This window comes from Lycorma delicatula, chromosome 7 (genome assembly GCF_047948215.1).
Source record: "Lycorma delicatula isolate Av1 chromosome 7, ASM4794821v1, whole genome shotgun sequence".
Lineage (NCBI taxonomy): Eukaryota > Metazoa > Arthropoda > Insecta > Hemiptera > Fulgoridae > Lycorma > Lycorma delicatula.
The window spans coordinates 134,657,990-134,679,935 of NC_134461.1; the positions used below are offsets into that span (position 1 = coordinate 134,657,990).

The window sequence follows — 21,946 nt, forward strand, 5'->3', positions numbered from 1 at the left end:
TCTAGTCGTGGTAGATTTTAGTTTAGAATGTTTAGGGTTTTATAAACGGTTCAGACAATGACATGTGGGAATTGGATGTAGGGGTGACCACCCGGGAGGGTATGAACCCAATCGTTGAAGAGTTTTCACAAGCCGGGAGCAGGCCTGGCAGGTCCATGATGTTTTGGCGGAACTAGATGGCTTGTTTTCCTACTTAGCAAACCCCAGGATACCGGTTCAGCTTTCAAGGCGAGATTATTGCCTCGTCTAGAATTTTTCCGAGCGGCTTTTACAGCTCTCGTGGAGGGTTTTGAAAATCTTGCCTCAAAGCTTAAGAAAGTAATTGCAGTTCAGAAACCGGCCCCGGCCCCGACGCAGCCGCGTAGTTATGCTGAAGTGGTTAGGGGCAGACGTGAAACCAGCCAGTCCTCTAGAAAAGCTGAAGTTGCGTTTGTCAACAGAGCGGAGGGCTCGACTGTGTCCAGCAATCGGCTGAAGAAAGACCTCCAGGTTGCCCTTCCGGGTGACCGGAAGGGCATCAAAGAGACCAATAAGGGATTAGTTGTAGTAGCGAATGATGAAAAGACCGTTCAGGCGATTAGGATTCCACTGCGGTTAAGCTATTGAACGTAAAAGTAGATCCGAAGAGAGTACGGTGAAGATTCTGTGTTTTTTCGATTGAAAATAATTCGAGTAACGATGCGGGTTACTTGGTCGATTCCATCTTAATACGAGACATATTTTTTTTATCCTGCAACAAATTGTACAGGATGAATCCAATAAGATACGAAACGCTATTAAGAATACCGTTTAAAAATAAGTTATAATACATTTTTTTCATCGCATTTATTTCGTTGGGATCTAGTATATAAACGGTTTGCAAAAAAACATTAGCCCAGCATAAATATGTTTACGGGTAGAGTTGTATATAGAAAAAAAATTCATTTTTTGCATAGGGTGGAAGATGGAATTGTCCATAGCGAAGTAGATAAAGTCGTACTTGCTCCTAAATATCTTTTTTTGTAAAAAAAAATGATTACTAATTTTGAAAATAAATTTGGAGAAAATTTCTGTTTTGGAAAAGCGCGGTTGAACGCGTGAACGGTTCAATGTAAATATTAAATTCTGAAAAGTACTTGAGGGGATGTGTTTTATAAACATAAATACACGCCTATGTATAAAATTTTGAGGCTCAAAACTCTTCAAACTACTTCATCGGTTACATTGAAATTTAGATATGAATTTTAGCCGAATCGATCTGCTGTCGAGGCATAAATATTATTAGCGATCGTTTGTAAAGCGGGTACATTCGGTTTAGGTGGTGATAGAGTTTGTAGAGTTAGGCCCGGAGTCTCTGATCTTCCGCGTGTAGGCTTTTAGCTTAGTTCCTGAGGACTACGCGGTAGAGTTAGGCGACTGATGTCTTCTGTGAAAGCAAACTTGACTAGGGCGGAATTTACCGATGTGGATGTCTCTTGAGGCCCGACTGATGACTGTGGAATCGATCGGTTTGAGGGCAACCCATGCCCTCGGCAGTGCAGACGCCGTTCCGCCGACAGCTATACAGTCAAACTTAATCACCACAAATTCTATCTAACCGCGGCTCGATACCAATACGTTTACCTCCGGCCAATCAACTGTCCAGGCGGTCCCTAATCACCCGGGGTTCTATTCTACTTATACTCCCTCAGTAGTCCTGCTGAGCGCGAGGAAACGGACGAAGCCACCCACAATAGTCCATTCTCTGCGAGTCTTCCGATTGACTCGCAGATCAAGAAAGGAATTTACTCTCTCCAGTTCCCTCACAACTCTGGTGGGTTCAGCTTCGTACCGGGGTCAGACATAGAGGATATGGTCCACAGCGTCTTCTACTCTACAGTCAGGGCACAAGCCCGACACAACCAAACCAAATGTAGCCAAACTATCTCTAAACGCACCGTGTCCTGAGATGAATTGTGTCTAGTACCGATCGGGAGAAACCCAGCTAATTGCTCGCAACTCCCTGATATTTGGAAATATACCATGCGTGTATCGACCAGTAGAAGAATCGTTCCACCTAACCTGCCAAGAGTCAAATCCTTGGTCTTCTATATCTCGCAAACTTCCAGAAGTGAGAAGGCCTGCCTTCTTGGAAATATACCGCTCGCTACGTTCAGTAGCTAGAGTATCGATCGGTTTTATGCCCGAGACTGCCTCTTTTGAGACAGTTCAGTAACCTCCGACAACAGCTAGCAGCAGAAGACGGTGGGCTCGCAATAATATGTCCCTATAGCATTGGAATTGCAAACGATGAGCCCAGACCGCCGCAGCGTACAACATTATGGCCTCACAAATATCTTTGTAATTGATCCCGCAATCGGGATGGATCCCGATGATGTTCTACGAACACCAAAGAAGGTATCAATTGCCTTCCTAGCAACAAAATGAAGTTGCTGCTTGAATTGAAGTCTCTCATCAAGGATTGGCACCCAGATATCTCTGAACGGTAACATACCTAATCGGATGGCCGTCCATCCTGACGTAGGAACATACCAACCCCCGTAGGGGAAGACACCCACCTTATGACGATTCCGGTCCCCACACCCCCACCCCGTTCTTTGTCCTGATGGGCTTTAACGGGAGTCGTCTTTTAGACCATCAACCGATTACATCAACCAATAAGCCAGGACTCGGTTGGGATGTCACCGATGTAAATGCCTCGGTAGACATTTATATCGGTGATTTTAAACTCGGTTTTGCCTTCGCTGCAGGCCTCGTCCGGACATCGTGCCTGACGTCCCCCCCCCCCCCCCAAGGGGAGAAGATCCCGCCTCGTAGCGTGTCAGGTCGCTACATCACCCCTCCGTTCCTTGCCAACAATGGCTTTAACGGAGGACATCTTCTTGCCCTCAAACTGATCACATTATACAGTGTTCAGCCCGGCCACGTGAGATGCCACCGATGCAGATGCTCTGAGGGACACCTACATCAGTAAATTCACTCCGAGAGATAGTAATGAGTTCTGCCTTTCGAAGAAGACAGCTGACACCTAACGCTACCACGTTGCCCTCAGGAACTAAGCTAAAAGCCTACTCGCGGAAGATCGAAGACCCCGCGCCTGTCACCTTTAAGCCCTAAACTATACCCTAGTGCGTAGACGCATCAAGTATGCCACGACAGCATATCAATCTGCAACATTCAGTCACCCGCAACGAATATCGTAAATTTAAATTTAAGCGATTGGAGTACAGCCGGCATAAACTAAGTACTCGGTTCTGGTCCGTCGGGAGCTGAGTATAACCTTTAGTCTTCCAGTACAGCTCCACTTTTGAGGACCGCTCGGGATAGCACTAGGTTGATCGCAACCGACATCTACTTATTACCCCCTTAATAAGCGTGCACTCCAATTCGAAAAATCGCCGTGCTAAAGTTAGTAAATCGTGCTCGGGGAGTAGACTCCCCGAGCACAACCTCCATCTGACGTAGGAACAACCGATTCGGTCGTATGATAGACCAGCATGCGATATAATTTTGTCGGACGGTGAGCCCGATCGAGTCGGGTGATGTGTAAAAGGAGCCCAGCATTCTGAAGTTATTATTGCTGTAAGAATTCGTTCTAAATAGTACAGTGAAATTTCCTTATTCGCGCTTCCCGTACTCGCGGTGCAATATTTTGCGATATATTTTCTATATTCACAGTTAAAATTTTCCGTATTCGCTTACATTAAACTATTTAGCGGCATTAGAAAATAAGAATATGAAAGATTTAATGGCGCAGGTAGAAGATATGATCCCAGTAAAACAGTAAAATCTCAAAACGCTTACCGAAGGCGTTAAACTATCCCGCGATCTTACCCGGTTTTTTTATAGATGCTGATCCATTTTTGAATAGAGCTTATTAATCTGCAGGCGTAAAATTGAAGATCCATGCAAGAATACATACAACTTCACACGGATTTAAAAACGAGAGCGAGACAAGGAAAAATTACAATTTTTTTTAAAAATGCAATCCAAAATACGGTAGGCTAGTTTTGTAAATTTCCTTTACGGTAATTTTAGTTTTAGTGTACGTATACAGTGCTGTTTTCCTGACTTTTTAAGACATTTACCGAGTACAATTTGAACACGTTTTCTAATACTCGAATACAGTACATACTGTAGCGAGTTTTTAAATCAAACAGTTTGGTCAGTGCTTACGAGTAAATTAGGAATTTATTTATACTGTTAAATATTTTTTGTATAGCGTACCTATGTACTGTTCTAAACCGGTGCTTATAATTAATTTTGCCGTCTGTATTTCATCAATAACGTCGCCGTAAGTACGCATGATTTTTTTTCATTTTATATAGAACCTAACTATTCTTCCTTAAATGAATATTAGTCCTGTTCTATATTCGCGGCATTTTTACGGCGTCTAACCCCCGCTAATAAGGAGATTTTACTGTATTATAAATAAAAACTCGTTGCTGTGTTGAAAAATTAATTTTACATCGCTTCTTGACCAGTAATTCACAAAAAAAAATTGTTAACAAAAGAATTCATGCTCGTCATAATAATAGTAATAATAATTATAACTTTTTTTAAGATATTCATGCTGCCGCGCGGTACATTTTGAAATTGTTTTTCGCGTGAATTTAGAACCACCTGATATTGAACTTGACTTTCAGATTATTTTACCGCGAAGGAAAAATGTTTAGTTTATATACTCTTACTTTATCGAAATGAAAAGAATACCGAACTACAAAAAAAAATTCTAACTATGTAATTGGTGTTTCATTCAAGATTCCATACTCTTAAAATCCGCTCTTTTTTTAGGCTCCCCTTTTACTGATAGTATGGGAAGAGCGTCAACATAATTTCACCGCTTGTCACGCTCTGAACGTGCCTCTTCGACCTTTTATTTATTTATTATAATTTTTTTTGCAAATTAGGTATTTCTAATTACTACAAGAGACTGCAATATTTTTTCTTTAAATTTTTATTACGGCGTAATATATGCTGTTTGTTTTTATAACGACTTTTTCAGCCGGTCTAAACGGTTTGAACGTCAAAGTCGGTGAACCTTGGGGTCAAATTTTCGTTAATACACAGATGTATATCGTATTATTTTGTACGCAAAAACTTTAAATAAGATCGGCGTTATTCTTTTAAGATTACTCGATAAATCCGATTATTAAATTATATAAATAATTTTTACGACGTCAAAGAATTCAATCCTATTTGTTGTTCCTTCTGGATCGTGACGGGAGCAACGTAACCCGCACGTTCCTACGCAGATCTATCCGCCAGATCCTCGCGGGAGGTCGACTTAGAAGAAGTAGCGCAGGTGGTTGTAACCGCTATCTTTTATAGCTCGATACAAACTTATACCTCGGTTCTCCCTGCCTTAGCCATTCGTTCCCTTTATCCTTACATTTTTTTTTACCGGTCCGCTTGACTGAACGCCACCACCCCTCGGTCGCTGTTGAAGTAAACGATAAAAAATATCTTTGCGTCAAAATTTGTGAGGGATTTCAATTTATCTCTGTCCGTTTAAAAAGGGAGGTAGAGAAAAAGAAATATACATTTTCTCATCCGCCGTATTCTCTTCTCTTACGTTATTTTCCTCAGGGATTAGTTTGTGTTATTATGTTGTTACGTACAAGTATCAGGGGTTGCGATAATCCATCGTACATTTTAATGTACACAGACGGTAATAAAAAATCATTACATTCTACGTTCGATTTTCTATTGTTATTATTGACGGCAATGGTGTAAGTATACTCTGCAGATTTTTACTTATCGAATCGGTGAATGCGTTATATCGTAACGTAACGATTTGACTTAAAGAAATTGAAATTCTTTTTATACGATATGACTGTATTCGCTCGTAGATTTTTAGGATAACGCAGTCTAACCTGAACGTTAGACTTTTTTTTATTGAAACTACGATGTATCAAATAAAAACAGTTTAAAGCGCGATTACAATTTTTTTCTTTCATTACGTCGGTAGTGGAAAGAACAAGGCTGATTATAACATTTATGTATTTTTTGTAGTAAAGTTAGATCCGATTGGGGTTTACTGTTACTCTCTACTGCATATTACTGCATATTGAGACCGACTTGTGAATCGCTACCGCCTCTGTATACCAAAAATAGGTTAAGTTAGACTGGCGGGCAGATTACCCGATAGGAGAAGCCAAGCTTCCGGCTATCGAATAGGAAACAGAATCTCTGAGACGGTTCGCAGGCCGGACAGCTGTTCTTTACCGTAGCTGGTCATTCGTGTCCCAGAATGTCCGGCACAGAGAACCGGGTAGGATCAGAAAGAAGAAGAAGGAATCGAGGATAAAAAATGATTTATGGAAAAAGTGTCTATATTATACGATATTGCTGCATAATCGACTTAGGTCGAACGATTTGGAGCGAGTTCACATATTACTCGTAAATTATATTTGTTTCTGTTGTATTTGTTTACCGAATAAATGGTAACGCTAACTTACAGATCGACGGACTAAACTTTTTTTCTATTTAGTACCTATCAAATCAAATTAATGTTGGCTTTTTTTTTATATTAGATAAGAAAAAACTTTTTTGTATCGTGAAAAAATGCCGAACGCGATTAGGATTTAAATCCAGAAAATTCTGGATGAAATGTGAGAATTATTTTTAAAAAAATAATTTTAATATTGTGTTCTTTACTGTTTGCGATTAGTAGTAAATCTTAATTCCACTTGTCAATTACTAAAACAGCACACATATAGTTGCATTAATAACCGAAATACTACTACGCTGCATTTATGCGCCTACGTAATTTTATATACATTATGAACATTATTTGCGCGACCGTAAAGAAATAATAAATTTATTTACGTTATTAGGACGATATTATGCGGCGACTGTGTTTATCAGCAGTCGTCATTTAATGCTGATTACGTTAAAAAATTATCTTGATTATTCTGAATAAAGATTTTTTTTTTCTGAAAAAATCTTCTCTGTCATGATTATTGAGTTCATAAGCTTCTTCTGGAATCTGCTAATTATCGGGAAAAAATTGAAAGTATTTATTTATCCGTCAATATTATAATTTATTTTTAAAAAGCCATTTCGGAATCGAGCTTTAAACGTAACTTATTCAAAAAAAAGAAAAAATATCAATACTAACATTTTATTTTCGTAGGTTTTAGCAACTTATCTAACGAGGTACGTAAAATTAACTTTTTTTTTAATTACCGCACTTATGTAGATATTTTCATTATTTAGACAAGTCGGTTTGAAAAATTATAACTTTTTTTTAATTTTAGGATGTTTTGTAATTAATTGAAAATATCGCTAGAGTATCCGGTTTTAAAAAATTATTATGCATTAAATTAATTTTAATAATAAAGTAATCGGTTGTAAATTATAAATCGAACAGATTAAGAAGATTTCGGTCCAGAAATTTGTATTCGCAACAATAACGGATGTTTAATTTTTACTACGGTAGTTTTAAATGAAAACGCAGATTAAAACATATGAACTAGGCGATTGAAAAGTTAGGATTCGGGAGGCGCTTTAAAACGAGAGTTTGAAGCGAACTAACAGGAATAAAGAACCGCATCGAATATGTAAAAGAAGAATCTTGTTATTGTGCTACAGATTACGTGCAAACGATATAAGTTGAGGAGCTGCCGAAATAAGCACAAGGAGCAAGATTTTACAGTATCTGTTGTAACGTGTGATTTTTAAACTATAGAAAATTCAGTTTTTTATGTCGTTTAAAAATAAATAAATATATTTATTTTTTATTTACTTTTTTATAATAATAAGTAATTAAATTATTTTAAAGGTATTTTCCAAAGTCGTGTATGAATTTGAGTCGCAGATAGCTAATCTGGCTCGTTTTTATCGTTTTCATAATCTTTTTTTAAAAATACGCGTTTGCAATTCACAATAACTATAAAGAAAAAAGTGAATTGTCATACGAATAATGCACTCGCTAAAATATATGATCACGCGATTGATGCTTGACGATCGCATTATTAAAAAATACAAAAAAGAATACTTATCCTGAAAATGTTGCAAAAAATATTGGAAATGCTGCTTGCTAAAGACTTGTGCTTACTTCCACATTTCTGCTCTACTTGCATACTTTCCTCTTGTGCTTATTTCGGCATTTCAGCCAGTGCGGTAAATCAAACTGAAAAATTTATCCGCAAAATCTAATTTTATAGCTAGAATAATATTTAAAGAGTATTTAGTCGGCGTTTAATCGGCTAAAGATTCAGTGCGTTTAAATAAACCGATTTATATAGGATTAACTATATTGGATCATAGGAAAACTGTAATATACGATTTTCATTACAACGTTGTGAAGTCTAAATATCGAAATAAAATCAATTTGTGTTACGCGGATAGGGATAGATTTATCTACGAGATTGAAACTGATGATTTGTATGCCGATATGATATGTAAAGATTTATTTCAAAACTTTGATACGTCAATTTATCCGGAAGATTACCCGAATTATTCTACAAAAAATAAAAAAGTATCCGGCAAATTTAAAGACGAAATAAATGGCAATCGGATAATCAAATTTATCAAACCGATTCGAAAATGTACGCTTTTAAAACGACAAACGATAAAATTACTAAAAAAACAAAATGTGTAAAAAATATTACTATTAATGATTATAAAGCTCGTCTTAACGAATCGGATTTGAAACTTTACAAGATTATGACATTGTTTAGATCGAATGTACACATACACGAAAAACACTATAGTTACAAATAAATTGGCATTATTGAATAATAGCTATTGATAATATCAATACACTAGTTGGGGACATCACAATGTTCCATTAGAATTGAAGAAATTATATGAAAAATATTAATCGACAATCATTTTATTTTAATTTTCAATTTCTGTATTTAATTTTTTTAATATATGTTTAGATTCGTTACAAATTTTTCGAATAGATCTCGTTAAATGAGATGTCATTTTTCAGTCGTGACACGATAACGAAATAACGTTTTACATTGACGTTTGTTACAAAAGCAGTACATGTCTTATGCTACAACTAAATATTACATTTGAAATAAATTATTTTTTTAACAACGATCGTGAAAACTGTGACCGTTATTAATTTTTTTAGCTCCTAACGTCTTTAGGTTAATTTCTTCCAAATCTGATTCTGTAAGTTTACTAAATCTTTGTGGTAAACGCATTTACCAAAACCTTCAATGGCGGTAATCGAACGACCGTTTTTACTGTTCATAAATTTCGTTTGTTCAATTCTATATTTTGTATCGAGCGTCATTTCATTAATTTTTAAAAAAAATATGATTTAAATTATTCAAAGTTTTGAAAATTTTATACGTTTTTACAAATCTATGTAAAAAAGTCAAGTATAATAATTTATAATCTTTTCTTGTAATAAAATGTGTCGATTAAAGCCGACTAGCAAAATAATTACGTAAACCTACCGGACGCATTTCACAATTTTTAGATGCTTAGCTATTTTATTTAACGTCATAAATGTACGTAAGGAGTTGGGTCTCCTTTACATGATGTAGGCATAAGTACTTGTAAAATTTGAATACGTTTGTGTTCTTGTTCGGATAGAGTTTTATACGGTAATTTTATTTACTACGTCTTGCTGTTAGACGCGATATCCATATGCTGCACTGCTTTTATATTATCCATCGCTATCTTTTTCATATGAAAAACCTTTTATATATTTTACTAAATCGATCTGCAGATTCAGACAAATTGTAACCTAGTAGAGTTGAAACGCATACGATTTAACTTCTAATGTACATTTTAACTTGTTGGAGAATTTAATACCGTACACGGATGACGAAAAAGAAATCGTGGAAAAGAAATCGATGTGCCTAATCATCTAATATATTTTTTACTTTCTTTTTGCGGTTCTTTTAATTATTTTAACATATCAGAAAAATCGCTCAGAAGTTTCAGTAAAAGTAATTTTAAAAACAACTTATTTTTTAATAACATTCTTTAATGGAAACAAATATGTACTTTCAGTAATAGCTGAAAAGTCTTCGCCTTAAAAAAACACAAATAAAAAAATAAAACCGACCCGGTTTTTTCCGGTGGTTTACTGAAAATTCCAAGTCTTTTCTTTAAATTATTTTCTCTAGATCCAAACAAAACGGAAAAATTGTAATCGAATAGCAATTCGTTTCTCTTTCAATAAGCGGTCGAATAATTTTACCGTTCGTAGATGTGAATATTTATTTAATTGAATTAGCTCTGTTTTATAGTTGAAAACCGGTTAATTACTGAAAATTGTATACTTGTGAGTGTGAGTGCGCATGCGCGCGGCATAAACTAAAGATTTAAGTGAATTAAATATAAGTAATTCATATATTTAAGTAAGGTCTCGCAGCGTGCGGTTTCCAATTTATTAGTAATGTTGTTATTAATAATTTTATAATTTTTTTCTTTTTTTTTAGTTTAGTAAATTTTTTAAATCGTGAATAACCATAATTTAGTTGTTTGTTAATAGATTTTATAAAGCGGATATAGTCGGACAATTAATTTAAACTCCCGACTAAAACGGTTATTCGAGTGCGATTAAGAGTACTTAGGATTTTATTTGCGGTCTTAAGTATTACCGTATACAATACTTTTCGTAAAAGCTGAACTGCAAATAGAATTTATTTCTCTTGACTAAGAGACCGTCGTTGAAAATACATTAGATAATTCTATTTATATTATATTTTTTAAACCGCTGTACTAAAATATTATTGTTTTTCTTACTTCACAACTTAAATAAAAAGAAAAAAATAAATAAATATTTAATTCATTTGTTTGCGTAATCGGGTTTTAAATATTTTTCGCCGATTAATATATAACTTTAAATTTAGAAATTAACGTATTAATAGTTTAATAATATCGACTTAAATTATCTTTATTTGAATTCGATATGGCGGCTTATTACTCTACATATATCACCTGACTGTGTTTTAGATTAATATTCCTGTTATGACGTATGTTTTATACGTAACAAACACAACCTTTTGTTTTAGGCAGCCACCTATTGTAACGATTGTGCGAACATATGTATTCCATAATAAAAAAAAATGTTAATAAGTTGATCTCATCGCCGTTTCCTAGACCGTCTTAAAACTTCTTTTGCTTCCAGGTTTAAGTCGATGACATCGTGTGATAGTCTTTTGTCTTTATTCTGTTAATATGATTTTTTTCAGTTTTCCTCAGATCTTTTAATTCTCAGTCGTATTAAATGTATTAAGCTGTAACAAATTGAGTATTTTCCACGATATAATCTGAAACACTTAAACAGTATCTAAATTATTTTGTTTTTTTATAAACGTATTTAACATCGGTTAAAAAAAATTTTATTTACCTAACTTGCTCCTGCCGAGTGAAAAGCCGACTTATCTTTGATCCTAAGATTGTATTTTATAAGTAAATGGTGACAAATTATCCCTTTTTTTTTTCTTCTTCGGATCGATCCTTGAACCGTCCTTATATCATTAGGTCGGCCTTAATTTTAGTTCCATGTATAAAGCTGAAGATACAGTAGCTGATGGAATGCGTGCATCTCGAGTGAACTATTGTGCATCCTGCATGATCTATTCTGGAACCGTTTGCTATCTTTTAATTGGAGCATTCGAACAGGGTTTAAGATCTGCAGGATTTCCTTATCTGAATGTAATATTTTTTTTTTTTGCGTCGAAGTACGGGAAACCTGTACTAGCCACCGTATTTGCCCGTACGTACGATAGTGTCGAGCTGTCAGCGATTAAAACCCCTCCCCCTCATTCTCACGATGCCGGACCCACCGTATCTCGTATTACACAGTATCACAAAGGGATCCCAACGGGACCCGATACACCTCAAAGGAGTCTTTTCGGCAGGAGGCACCTGCCGAAGGAGTCCTGCGGCCTTCATCTTAGACAGCTACGCCCGTAAGTAGGGGCACGTACCTATTAGCCCCGCAAGCTGTCCTATGCCGGTACCTTCTCTTTCGACTTCATCTTCGTGATCGAGGTCACCTCGATCACGAAAATCATGTCTGCTGAAAGTTCTGTATATAGTTTCTGGTATATGACACTGCCCGCAATAAATGCACGCGTCGGAGGATGAGCGCCTTCCTCAACGTACAGGTCGGAGATTAACGATCCGCGACCCGTTAAAAACTGGGCGGTTTCAAAATTCAACTCCTCCCCGCTCTCTTAACCCAGGGCCCTGCATGTCGTATCAACCTGCTGAACCACCTGCCTGTTGCTGCGCTGTTCCGTCGTTCTTGCCATCTGAGCATCAGCTGTTCATCCGGATCGCCGCTAAGGTGGTCTCTCCAGCGCTTACGCAACCTATTCGCCATCAGTTCAATCGTAGGGATGTCAACCACCAAACATGCAACTTCTGCAGAGACTGTCCTATAGAAGGAGGCGATCCTCAGCGTCATCTGGCGATGCGTTCCCTTCCCTTCACTTGAAGGGCTTGAATGCCCTCTCCCGAGCTGGGACTCTGTGTAACAGTGTGGCTCACGCCACACTCGCTACCACTCTCCTCTTGAATGCATGTGGACCACCTACGTTTGCCATTGCACGGCGTAAGGCTACAACCGTCCTACCAGCGCGTTCAGTCGCTTTCCTGGTATGACACTGGAAACTACGGCGACTATCAAACCAAATACCCAGGTATTGACCTCCTGAGACGTGTGGACACACGGGTTACCCACACGTACCTGGATTGGCGAGTCTCCTTCCAGTGAGAACAATTATCTAAGTCTTTGCGGCCGCTAGTTTAAGCCCATTTCTTACAAGCCATTGATTTACTAGCATTACTCCCGTCACCACTCCATTCGGTCGCCCTAAAGCGTAAAACCGAATGACTGTATTACGAAGGGCTGCTTCGTGTCTGTCCCCTTCGTGTGTGTCACACGAAGGGTCGAACAGTTTATGCGACCAGACTCCTAATTAGCTCCTAGAGCTAACCTAATAGCGTGAACGATATAAGGGTGGTACAATACACCACTCGTTTTTGTGTCCAGCCGTTCACCTGTTATATATTAAACTAAATTGGGTAGGCGCACCCCGCCTATATTATAATATATGATTGTCATAAATATAATTTACTTCGTCAAAGACGGGAATTCGCTGTCACACCTAGGTCGCTAAATGCCAAAGTATCTGTCCAACAAATACAGCGCTTGGAGCTAGTGGCTAATGGCCAGCCATTTCTCGAAGACAGCCTCCTTCTGCTGTGCGGTAAGTCTTTCCCCTTAACAAACTAGTGGTACCGGTTGAACAACGCAACTCCGCCACTGAATTCCCACACGGTCCAACAATGCGGCTCACACCTCATTGACTTGCCGTTTGTGAGTGGCCCAATTTTCCTCTTGACCACCAAGTTCTAGGGAGGTCTGAGTTTGCCCCCCCCCATAAAAGCGGATCAGTCGAGCATCACATGCTCGTTCGACTAGACCTCCAGGCAGATACACAGCTCATCAGTTTCTGGGCGGAACCTGTGTAGATATTGTTTTAAATTCACATGGTTGGTGAGTACCTGGGCTCCCGCTGCCCTTAAAAATGAACTGGAGGCGTACCATTCCTACCAACTCCTGTATAAATTTATATAAGGACCTTCGCTTGGTCGTGGTGTGTCCTTCTACGCTTCCATCGCGACGCTCTGAAGCCTCCTCCGCAGGAGGGAGATGGAAAATGTTCGAAATTTAGCTCCGGTGTATTGTGATGCCCGTTCCGCTCCGGTACAGGCCGGGCTCAAAACCGCATCCCAAGTACTTTGGCCTTCCTACCTCTTCACAATTTGCACATGGCCGCTCGAACTTTCACCACTAAATCGATTGGGAGAGCCTTGTCCAATACAGTGGAAGCCTCATAGGAAGTTGTTTTATAAACCAATGCATATCAAGGCTCTGCGCTGGGCACTCTTTAAATTTAGAATAAGTACTCTATTCCTATCCAACTTATGCGCCCAAACGGGCGCCACGTAAGTAGTCATACTCTCGAAGACACCTCGATACACCATATATAAATGACCCGGTAGCCCAAAGTTCTTTGAAGCAATCCTTCCAAGCTTGTGCATCACAGAGAAGGCGCCCCTCGCTACTCGTCTAATATGGTTGCTAAACAGCAACTTTTCATCAAACAAAACACCTAGGTACTTTGAACCCTAATTCGGCTGATTACATCGCCTTTATATTTAATATGTGGGGGGTTTCGACTGTACGATAATTTGTTTGCGCTCTTCAGAAGCATGCACTTCGTCTAGGGCACAGAAATCTTTAAATTTTGATTGTCCATCCAGCCCTCTGCAGCTGACAAGGCCGCCTGCGCTCTTTTTCCAATTGTGGTCGTGAACCAACTGAAAGGAGACAGTCATCGGCGAAAGCTTGGGCCGTGACCGCTTCTGGAAATGTCAATCCCAGAATTCCGTCGAAAACCAGGTCCACAGTAGTGGACCGAGAATGAAACCCTGCGGGCTTCCCATGGTTACGGATTTTTCCACAACTAGGCGCGCGTCTTTGAACAGAGCTGTAGGGCTCTGTTCTTTCCACGGCCTGTAGGGCTTCGGGAACATTGCGGCGTTGTCTTCTCACTTCTCCCGACTTAGGTCAAGGCCAGGTCATCCGCATAGGCAAACGACCGTTCCCGCACGAGAAATTCAGACCTTACTAAGCTGATGTAGGCCAAATTCCAGAGGATATCCCTCATGATGGAGCTTTGTGATACTTCGCAGCTCATGAGGATCGTGACTTCACCATCAGCTGTGACCCCCCCCCCCCCCCCAACGGCCCATCTATTGTTAATGTAGGTCTGTATGGTTTCTCGGCCCATCTATTGTTAATGTAGGTCTGTATGGTTTCTCGGAGATAGGGACTGATACCACAGGACTGGACATGGAAGATGACCTCCCATGAAAGGCCGTTAAAAGCATTCCTGATGTCCAGGAGCACCACCATGCGGATGCTTCTTGTCCTTTAACCACCAGCAGCTTTGTCAGCAATACGTATGATTTCAGGCATTGGGTGCACTGTGGAGCGCCTGTTCCTGAAGCCTTACCGTTACTCACTAAATTCTCCTTGGTTGACCAACTCTCCCTTAGCTATCAGGAATTTTTCTAACAGCTTGCTGAAACGGTTCTGGCGCCCAAATTTTTCAATCATAACTAGTCAGAGCTCCTGGGGATATGGTCATGTTGCAGCATGATGTTGAAAATGTCCAGCACTCCCCAGTGCTCGGCCTCGACCACCTCGGCCGGTATCCCGTCAGGTCCAGGGCTTTTGCTACACTTCAGGCTGCACTTGTGCTCCGCACAACTCTTCAGGGTGAAGAGAGGGATATTCTCGGTCTGACGTTTGGTGGGAGAGGACATTCTCTTCCCTCTTGCACTGTCCTCCGTCTGTGAACAGCAGGGAGGTGAAAAGGGTAAGCAGCTTAGCTGATAGTACGAAAAGTTTTCGTTCAAGATTTCTTGTGAAAATACAATAGGCATTGCCGCAGATATCATCCTCCAGCAAAACGCACACCTACACTTCCATTGCTGTCTCTTAGCCTCCCAAATCACCCTCCTGTAATGCTTCCTGACCTGATTTAATCAGTTTTTCAGCCTTTTCTGGGCCTCATCGTTCTCTCGGTGGTTCACCCTCTGGAGTCGCCTTCTGTCCTTTAAGCAAGTTGTTTTAGCCTGGGCCACTCTTGGCTTTCTTATTCTAATCTAAATGACTCATTGGATGATTAAATGTCATTAACCGTCTTTCATGACTTTATCATTTGTAATTGCAGTTCTTTGATAATGCTGCTCTAAGCAGGGTTCAAACCTGGTTAAAGATATTATTGCATTACTTTAAATAAAGATTTGGGCCCTCATGTTATTAATCTACTTCGGTTTTTACGCTTTAATTAATGGTTATCCCAAAGAACTCAGACCAGGAATAAGGATGATTAACTGCTGAACTATTATAATTGGACTTGGCTAGTTTGTTCTAAGCGTGCATCATTTTGAAAAAATGTTTAGATGTTAGTCATCATAACTTTAAAAGTTGTAGATGACTAGATATGAGATCCCAGTTACCTCTGTATATGGCAAAGTCATTACTGAGAATAACATTTATTCCACACTAGACTTATTAAAGAAATTAAGGAGAAAGCAGATTCTCATCATCTCATTACATGATGAAAGTAACATGAGAGTCAAAAGTATGGAAACCCCTCAACAGTTTAAAACCATTTCAGATAGAATACTTAGGAGGTAATAATTTTACTTTCGGGATAAGGTATCAATCAACTACTTTTCCTTTTGAAGAGAAGTAAAATTTCAACTTCTTGAAGGTTGGCCTAAGGTTATAACTCAAATATTTAAATCGTAACAACCTTTGTATGATATGTCATTTTAAAAGTCTGACAATACAATTGGTATAAATAAAAAGTTTGTATGATGTCTGTACCCAAAATAATGCTGGGATAAAGTTTGTATTTTTAAAATTACTAAATTTAGTTAGTTCCAATAATAAAATTAAATAAAAAGAAATTAAACTGAATTAAATAAAAATTTAATTTAAATTTTTTTTAAATTAAAATTTTTTATTTTTTACATAAAAAATTGTTTTTTTCCAATTTAGTGAGTAAATAAATAAAAATATTGTCACCTTTCATGTTGATCATTGATGGTCTCTTACCAATGTTACAGAAATGAAGCTTACTTCATTGCATGTAATGTTCCATTTAGAGTGTTTCCTTACTACACTGTTAGTTTCTTATGAGAATTTATTGTTATCAGTTGGCTAATTGATTTTGTCTCTCTTTACCACATTTGTAAGCCACTTTTTACATATTAATTTTTTCTGTGCTACCAGATAACATTGCTATCAACATATCACTTAGTGAACAGGTGAGTATCACCCTTTTAATGGTGAGGGGTTTTGGTGATAGGAGTTAGGTTGTATAATGAAGTTTGTGAATTGTTTAGTGAAACATTTAATAATCGTAACCCTATTTCAAAAGGACAGTGCCCATCAAACAATTTGAAGAAACAGGAGCATCAATAGGAGAAAACCAGGGAGGCTTAAATCTGCTACAAAAAATAATAAATCATTAAAGATTATGCAAGAATTTATTGAGAATCCTCATTCCTTGACTCGAACAAACGCACAAGAATATAACATTAGCCAAATTTCAGTGATTCAAACATTAAAAGTGAAAATTTTGAATCCTTCAAAATTCGTCTGGTGCATGAACTTAGTTCTGAAAAATTATGATGAGCAGTATTTGTATAGATCCTAATTTATTAAACAATATAGTTTTTTAATAATGAGGCCACATTTTTTTTAAATGGCAGTGTAAATCGCCATAATTCTCAATACTTTTTTTTTGTTTTTCTGTTTAGCCTCCAGAACCACCATCAGGATTACTTTAAAGGATGTATGAGGATGATATATGTATGAGTGTAAATGAAGTGTAGTCTTGTACATTCTCAGGTTGAACATTTCTAAGATATGTGGTTAATTGAAATTCAACCACCAAAGAACACCGGTATCCACAATCTAGTATTCAAATACGTATAAAAGTAACTGCCTTTACTAGGATTTAAACCGTAGAACTCTCAACTTCGAAATCAGCTAATTTGCAAACACCTGTTCACCAATAGACCAGCCCTGGTGGGTTATAATTGTCAATACTGAACTGATATTAATCCACACTGGTATCATCAGGCACATACACAGTATCCAGTCAAAGTAAATGTATGGGCAGCTACTGTTAGTGGACAATTGATGGGTTCATATATATTGATGGAAATTAAATGCTGTGAAATATGAGGCTTTGCTTCTCGAAATATACTCGTATTCCAAACATTCAGTACAGTACATTGTTGGCCCTAACTTTCAAAACACTTTGTTTCAACAAGATGGTACCCTATCTCATTTTGAACTTCAGGTATGTGAAATTTTAAATAGAAGATGGATTGGCCAAAGGGGTCAAATAGGTAGCCAGCGAGATCACCTGACTTGTCGTCATTGGATTACTTTCTCTGGGGCCACTTAAAAAGTATTGTTTATCATAATAAGCCCCAAGATATTGATGATTTACAAAATAGAATTAAAAAATCTGCACAAAATATCACCAGGGAATCCTTGAACAATGTAGTACATCGTTACTATAACTAACCTAACCGACTGCCCCCTGTCAAACAGAACATTTTATTCATTAAAATGAAACGCAAGTAAATAATTAAGTATTATGCGTATTAAATAATACTTTTTTTAAATAAATTTATTTAGTAATATCCATTTGAACAAATTGTTTTAAATTTATTTGCGATAACAATTCCTTAAATTATCAATGTAATTTTTTTCATAATCCTGCCACCATGAGTACAGATATCTTACCAACTTTTTATTTATACCATTTTTCTTGCCTTAAAGAGACCTTTAAAATGATGTACCACACAAAGAGTGTTACCATTTAAAATATTTCAGTTACAACTCCTGAGCCACTCCCCAAGAAGGGCTTGAAATTTTATTTCTTGTCAAAAGATAAAGTGGTTAACCAATACCTTACCAAGAAAGTTGCAATATTCTATCTGGAACAATTTTAAAATTGTTGAGGGGGTTTCCATATTTTTGACTCTCTTTGCATAATGAGATTCAAGCAAGTACAAATTGTAGTAACTACACTCGAAGTTGAAGTTTTGAAAAATACACACCTATTTGAATCGACAGATTACTCCATCTTCCATCCATTTGGATGTCACCTGTATGTAGATAGGCTTGGCGTCTGCACTTTCCCTTGAAAAGCTATATTTTTATTTTTTTTAAACAGATTGTCATTTTCAGTAACAACTTCTTCTTTCAATCCACTTGTAACCATATATTATGGCACTTAACGTATATGCACACATGCATCCAAAACTACTATAACTTTTTAACTTTTTTGTTTGTTCTTCTGTGGCATTATAGTTGTTTTTTATTGATGGCATTTGTCTTATGGCAGACATAAAACTCGTCAAGTGTGTGGTGAAATTAATGTATTGTATCTATATTGTTTATTTTTTTATTATAATCAGATAACTACATATATTAAATTAATTTCTCAAACATGGTACCGCTGATATATTAAATGAATAAATTAACAGTTAATATAATTCACCTTACCAGCACGTTGATATGTACTCTAGATCTTTCGGCTTACTTGGAAGCCGAAATAATTTTACCTCCATCAGGGGGTAAAATTATACATTTAAAGTCAAAAGTTTAAAAAATCATAGTTAAAAATTTTAAAATGTGTTTACTAGTAGGACCAGGACAGTCATGACTGTTTAAATTTTTTAATTTAACTATGATTTTTTAGATTTTTGACTTTAAATGTATTAATTTTAACTCCTGATGACAGCTTCCAAGTAAGCTGAAAGATCTAAAGTACATATCAACGTGCTGGTAAGGTGGACTATATTAATTGGGTTAATTTATTTATATATTAAATTTCAGATCGTTAAATTAAGTGAGTTCATGATTTTTTATATCATCTCTTATTGTGATTATAATTATTAATTTAAATAAGTTAAATTTAATTAAAAAACTTTTTTAAATATTTTTAACATAAAATTATAATTGAATGCGGTATGTTGTCATGGATTACAAGTTTTTGATGGTTTTGTATTATATGTATATAAATAATGTATGCAGCTGATGTGAATCAAATTTGTAAAGGCACTTCTGTTATTTAATGAAATAAGGAAAGTCATCCTATTTCAATTGTTCTGTACTTAGGGTTGATCTATTAAATATAAATTTATGTATATACACATACACACAATTAAGTTATTATGAAAGTAATTAATAGTCTAATGGATGCATCTGTTATAGCCAAACACCTGAGTGCTTTTTTTTAACTAATAAACTGGGAAGAATAAAATGGTGTATTAGAGAATAAAGGTACTGTGCAAGAGGGGAATACTAAATTGTAAAGGTGGCTGGTATATAATATTTTCATTAAATAATGACACACAAACCTCGCCTACTACTTTAAAGTGCCATAACCTTGATACCTTGTTATAAAGTCTTTCAGACAGCAAATTGTTTATCATTACTTAAAAGTACGCTTTGCTTCTTGGTTTTCTGTAGTATTAAATTTTTCAGTATTATAATTTATACTCATTTGATTAATAAATTTTTTAAAGTAATGTCGGTTTTTCTTTTTAAAGGTTACATAGTTTAAGCATCTTACTTGGGTTTTTATATTAAAACCTAATTTATTATTTTTTTAAAAGTTTGCTATTATTAGTCGAATCATCATTTTGAATACAGGCCGAAATGAAGTAAAACATCATGCTTGGGATCAATTTCTATTTCTTATATCTTGTAATTTCACATTTACGATCATTATGATAAATTTGCAGTATTAACATATTTTTATGTAAATTTATGTCGTGATTATATCATAGCTATTCCCAAAAAAAATAAGAGGCACGTCATTACAGATTTACTAGGGAAAATGAGGTACTGCCTCTTGAAAATGAGGTACTACTACCGAGCCTATTGTATATAAACAGGGAGAACTGCCTTAACAGCTATTGGTCAATTAAGAGCAGCCTCATACACATATTTGGGATAGACTGGTTCTGGCATCCTTTGCAAGGAGAACCTAGCAGTGTTCTGCGAATCTACAATACTGTTAAAAAAAAGGATTAAGAATAAGAAAAAGAGGTGAAGCGAGTTGTAAAAAAAGGATGATCTATCTATCAGGGTAATTGAATGTAGTTTACCATATTGCCCAGCACCATTATTATTATTGTTCTTATCATTGTCATCGTCACCTCCACCTCCACCATCACCTTTATATACTGTACACATCATTACTCTCATAGAGAGTAACTGTCAGTGCTACTTATACCTGAGATGACATCCATAATGGCATTACAGCCACAAGAAAGAGGACTAATATTGTAAAACAATAAATTAATACACCTTTTCGTAGTTTTCAACTAATACGCTGCAAGAATAAACATTGTAATCGTAGGTTGCAGATACCATAATGCACTAAATTTTTAAAAAGTGTTAAAATACTTTTTTATGATAATTTCAGGACTAGAGAAATAATTCAAATAATTACTGGGAAATTTCAAACATAATAACTGTGAATTAAATGAATTAATGTGCATTTGTTATCATTTATCTACATATTAATTATTTTATTTTGTGAAGGTAAAAAAAGCATCCTTTTTGTAAAAAAATCAGTACTGAAATGTACGATAGAATAGAAGTATTGTGATACATATTGCATCCACATGTATTTTTTTACACCACAAATCCAACATGTTAAATAATATATTTTATGTGATCCAGTAATGTACAAAAGGACAAAAAACAGCAAAATTATTCGCTGTGAAATTGGTGTACAATATATCCTGTGGGAGACAGAATTGCAATGAAAGAAAGAAAATGTAGTTTGGAATTGTTTTATTTCTACCATTTACCCTTTGTTTGTGTGAGTGAGTGAGTGCGTTGTGTGTATGTTTGCACGCTTGTGTGTTACTTTTTTCAGAGTAGGACAAAGATAGTATTCCTTAGTTGTAAACGTCATTTGGGTTGGTGTGAATAATATTTATCCATTTAGGAAATTTTTAAAAATTGAAACTGTTGTTAAGTTTATCTGTAATTTAATTACTCTACTTTTAAATGCTAAATTTGAAAACATTTAATTCATTCCAGAGTTTTTATTTATAATTGATGATGCTTGATATTTTTTATAAATTGTATTAATTGTGGTTAAATTGAATTAATTATTTACAAAAGGATAAAAGCAAACTTGTGTGATTCATAGTAATAATCATTTAATGTAGTTTTTGATTCTCATTTAATGTAGTTTCTAATTAGTAATCTAATGTAGTTTATCCAATTTAAAACAGCCTTTTTATTCATACAGTAAATTATTCTATTGTAATTGGAACTGATTTGATTGGTTTGTGAATTTTTCATACCTAGTCGTAAATATGTTGAAATATTATTTACTGTGCTGCA

At 36.3% G+C, this 21,946-nt stretch overlaps 1 protein-coding gene across 3 annotated transcripts in view; it reads left to right on the forward strand.

Annotated features, from left to right (window-relative positions):
- The window catches only part of LOC142328404 (HEAT repeat-containing protein 5B), a 291,250-nt gene that overhangs the window by 79,721 nt on the left and 189,583 nt on the right, over window positions 1-21,946 (forward strand). The gene's annotated exons all lie outside the window — the stretch shown is intronic.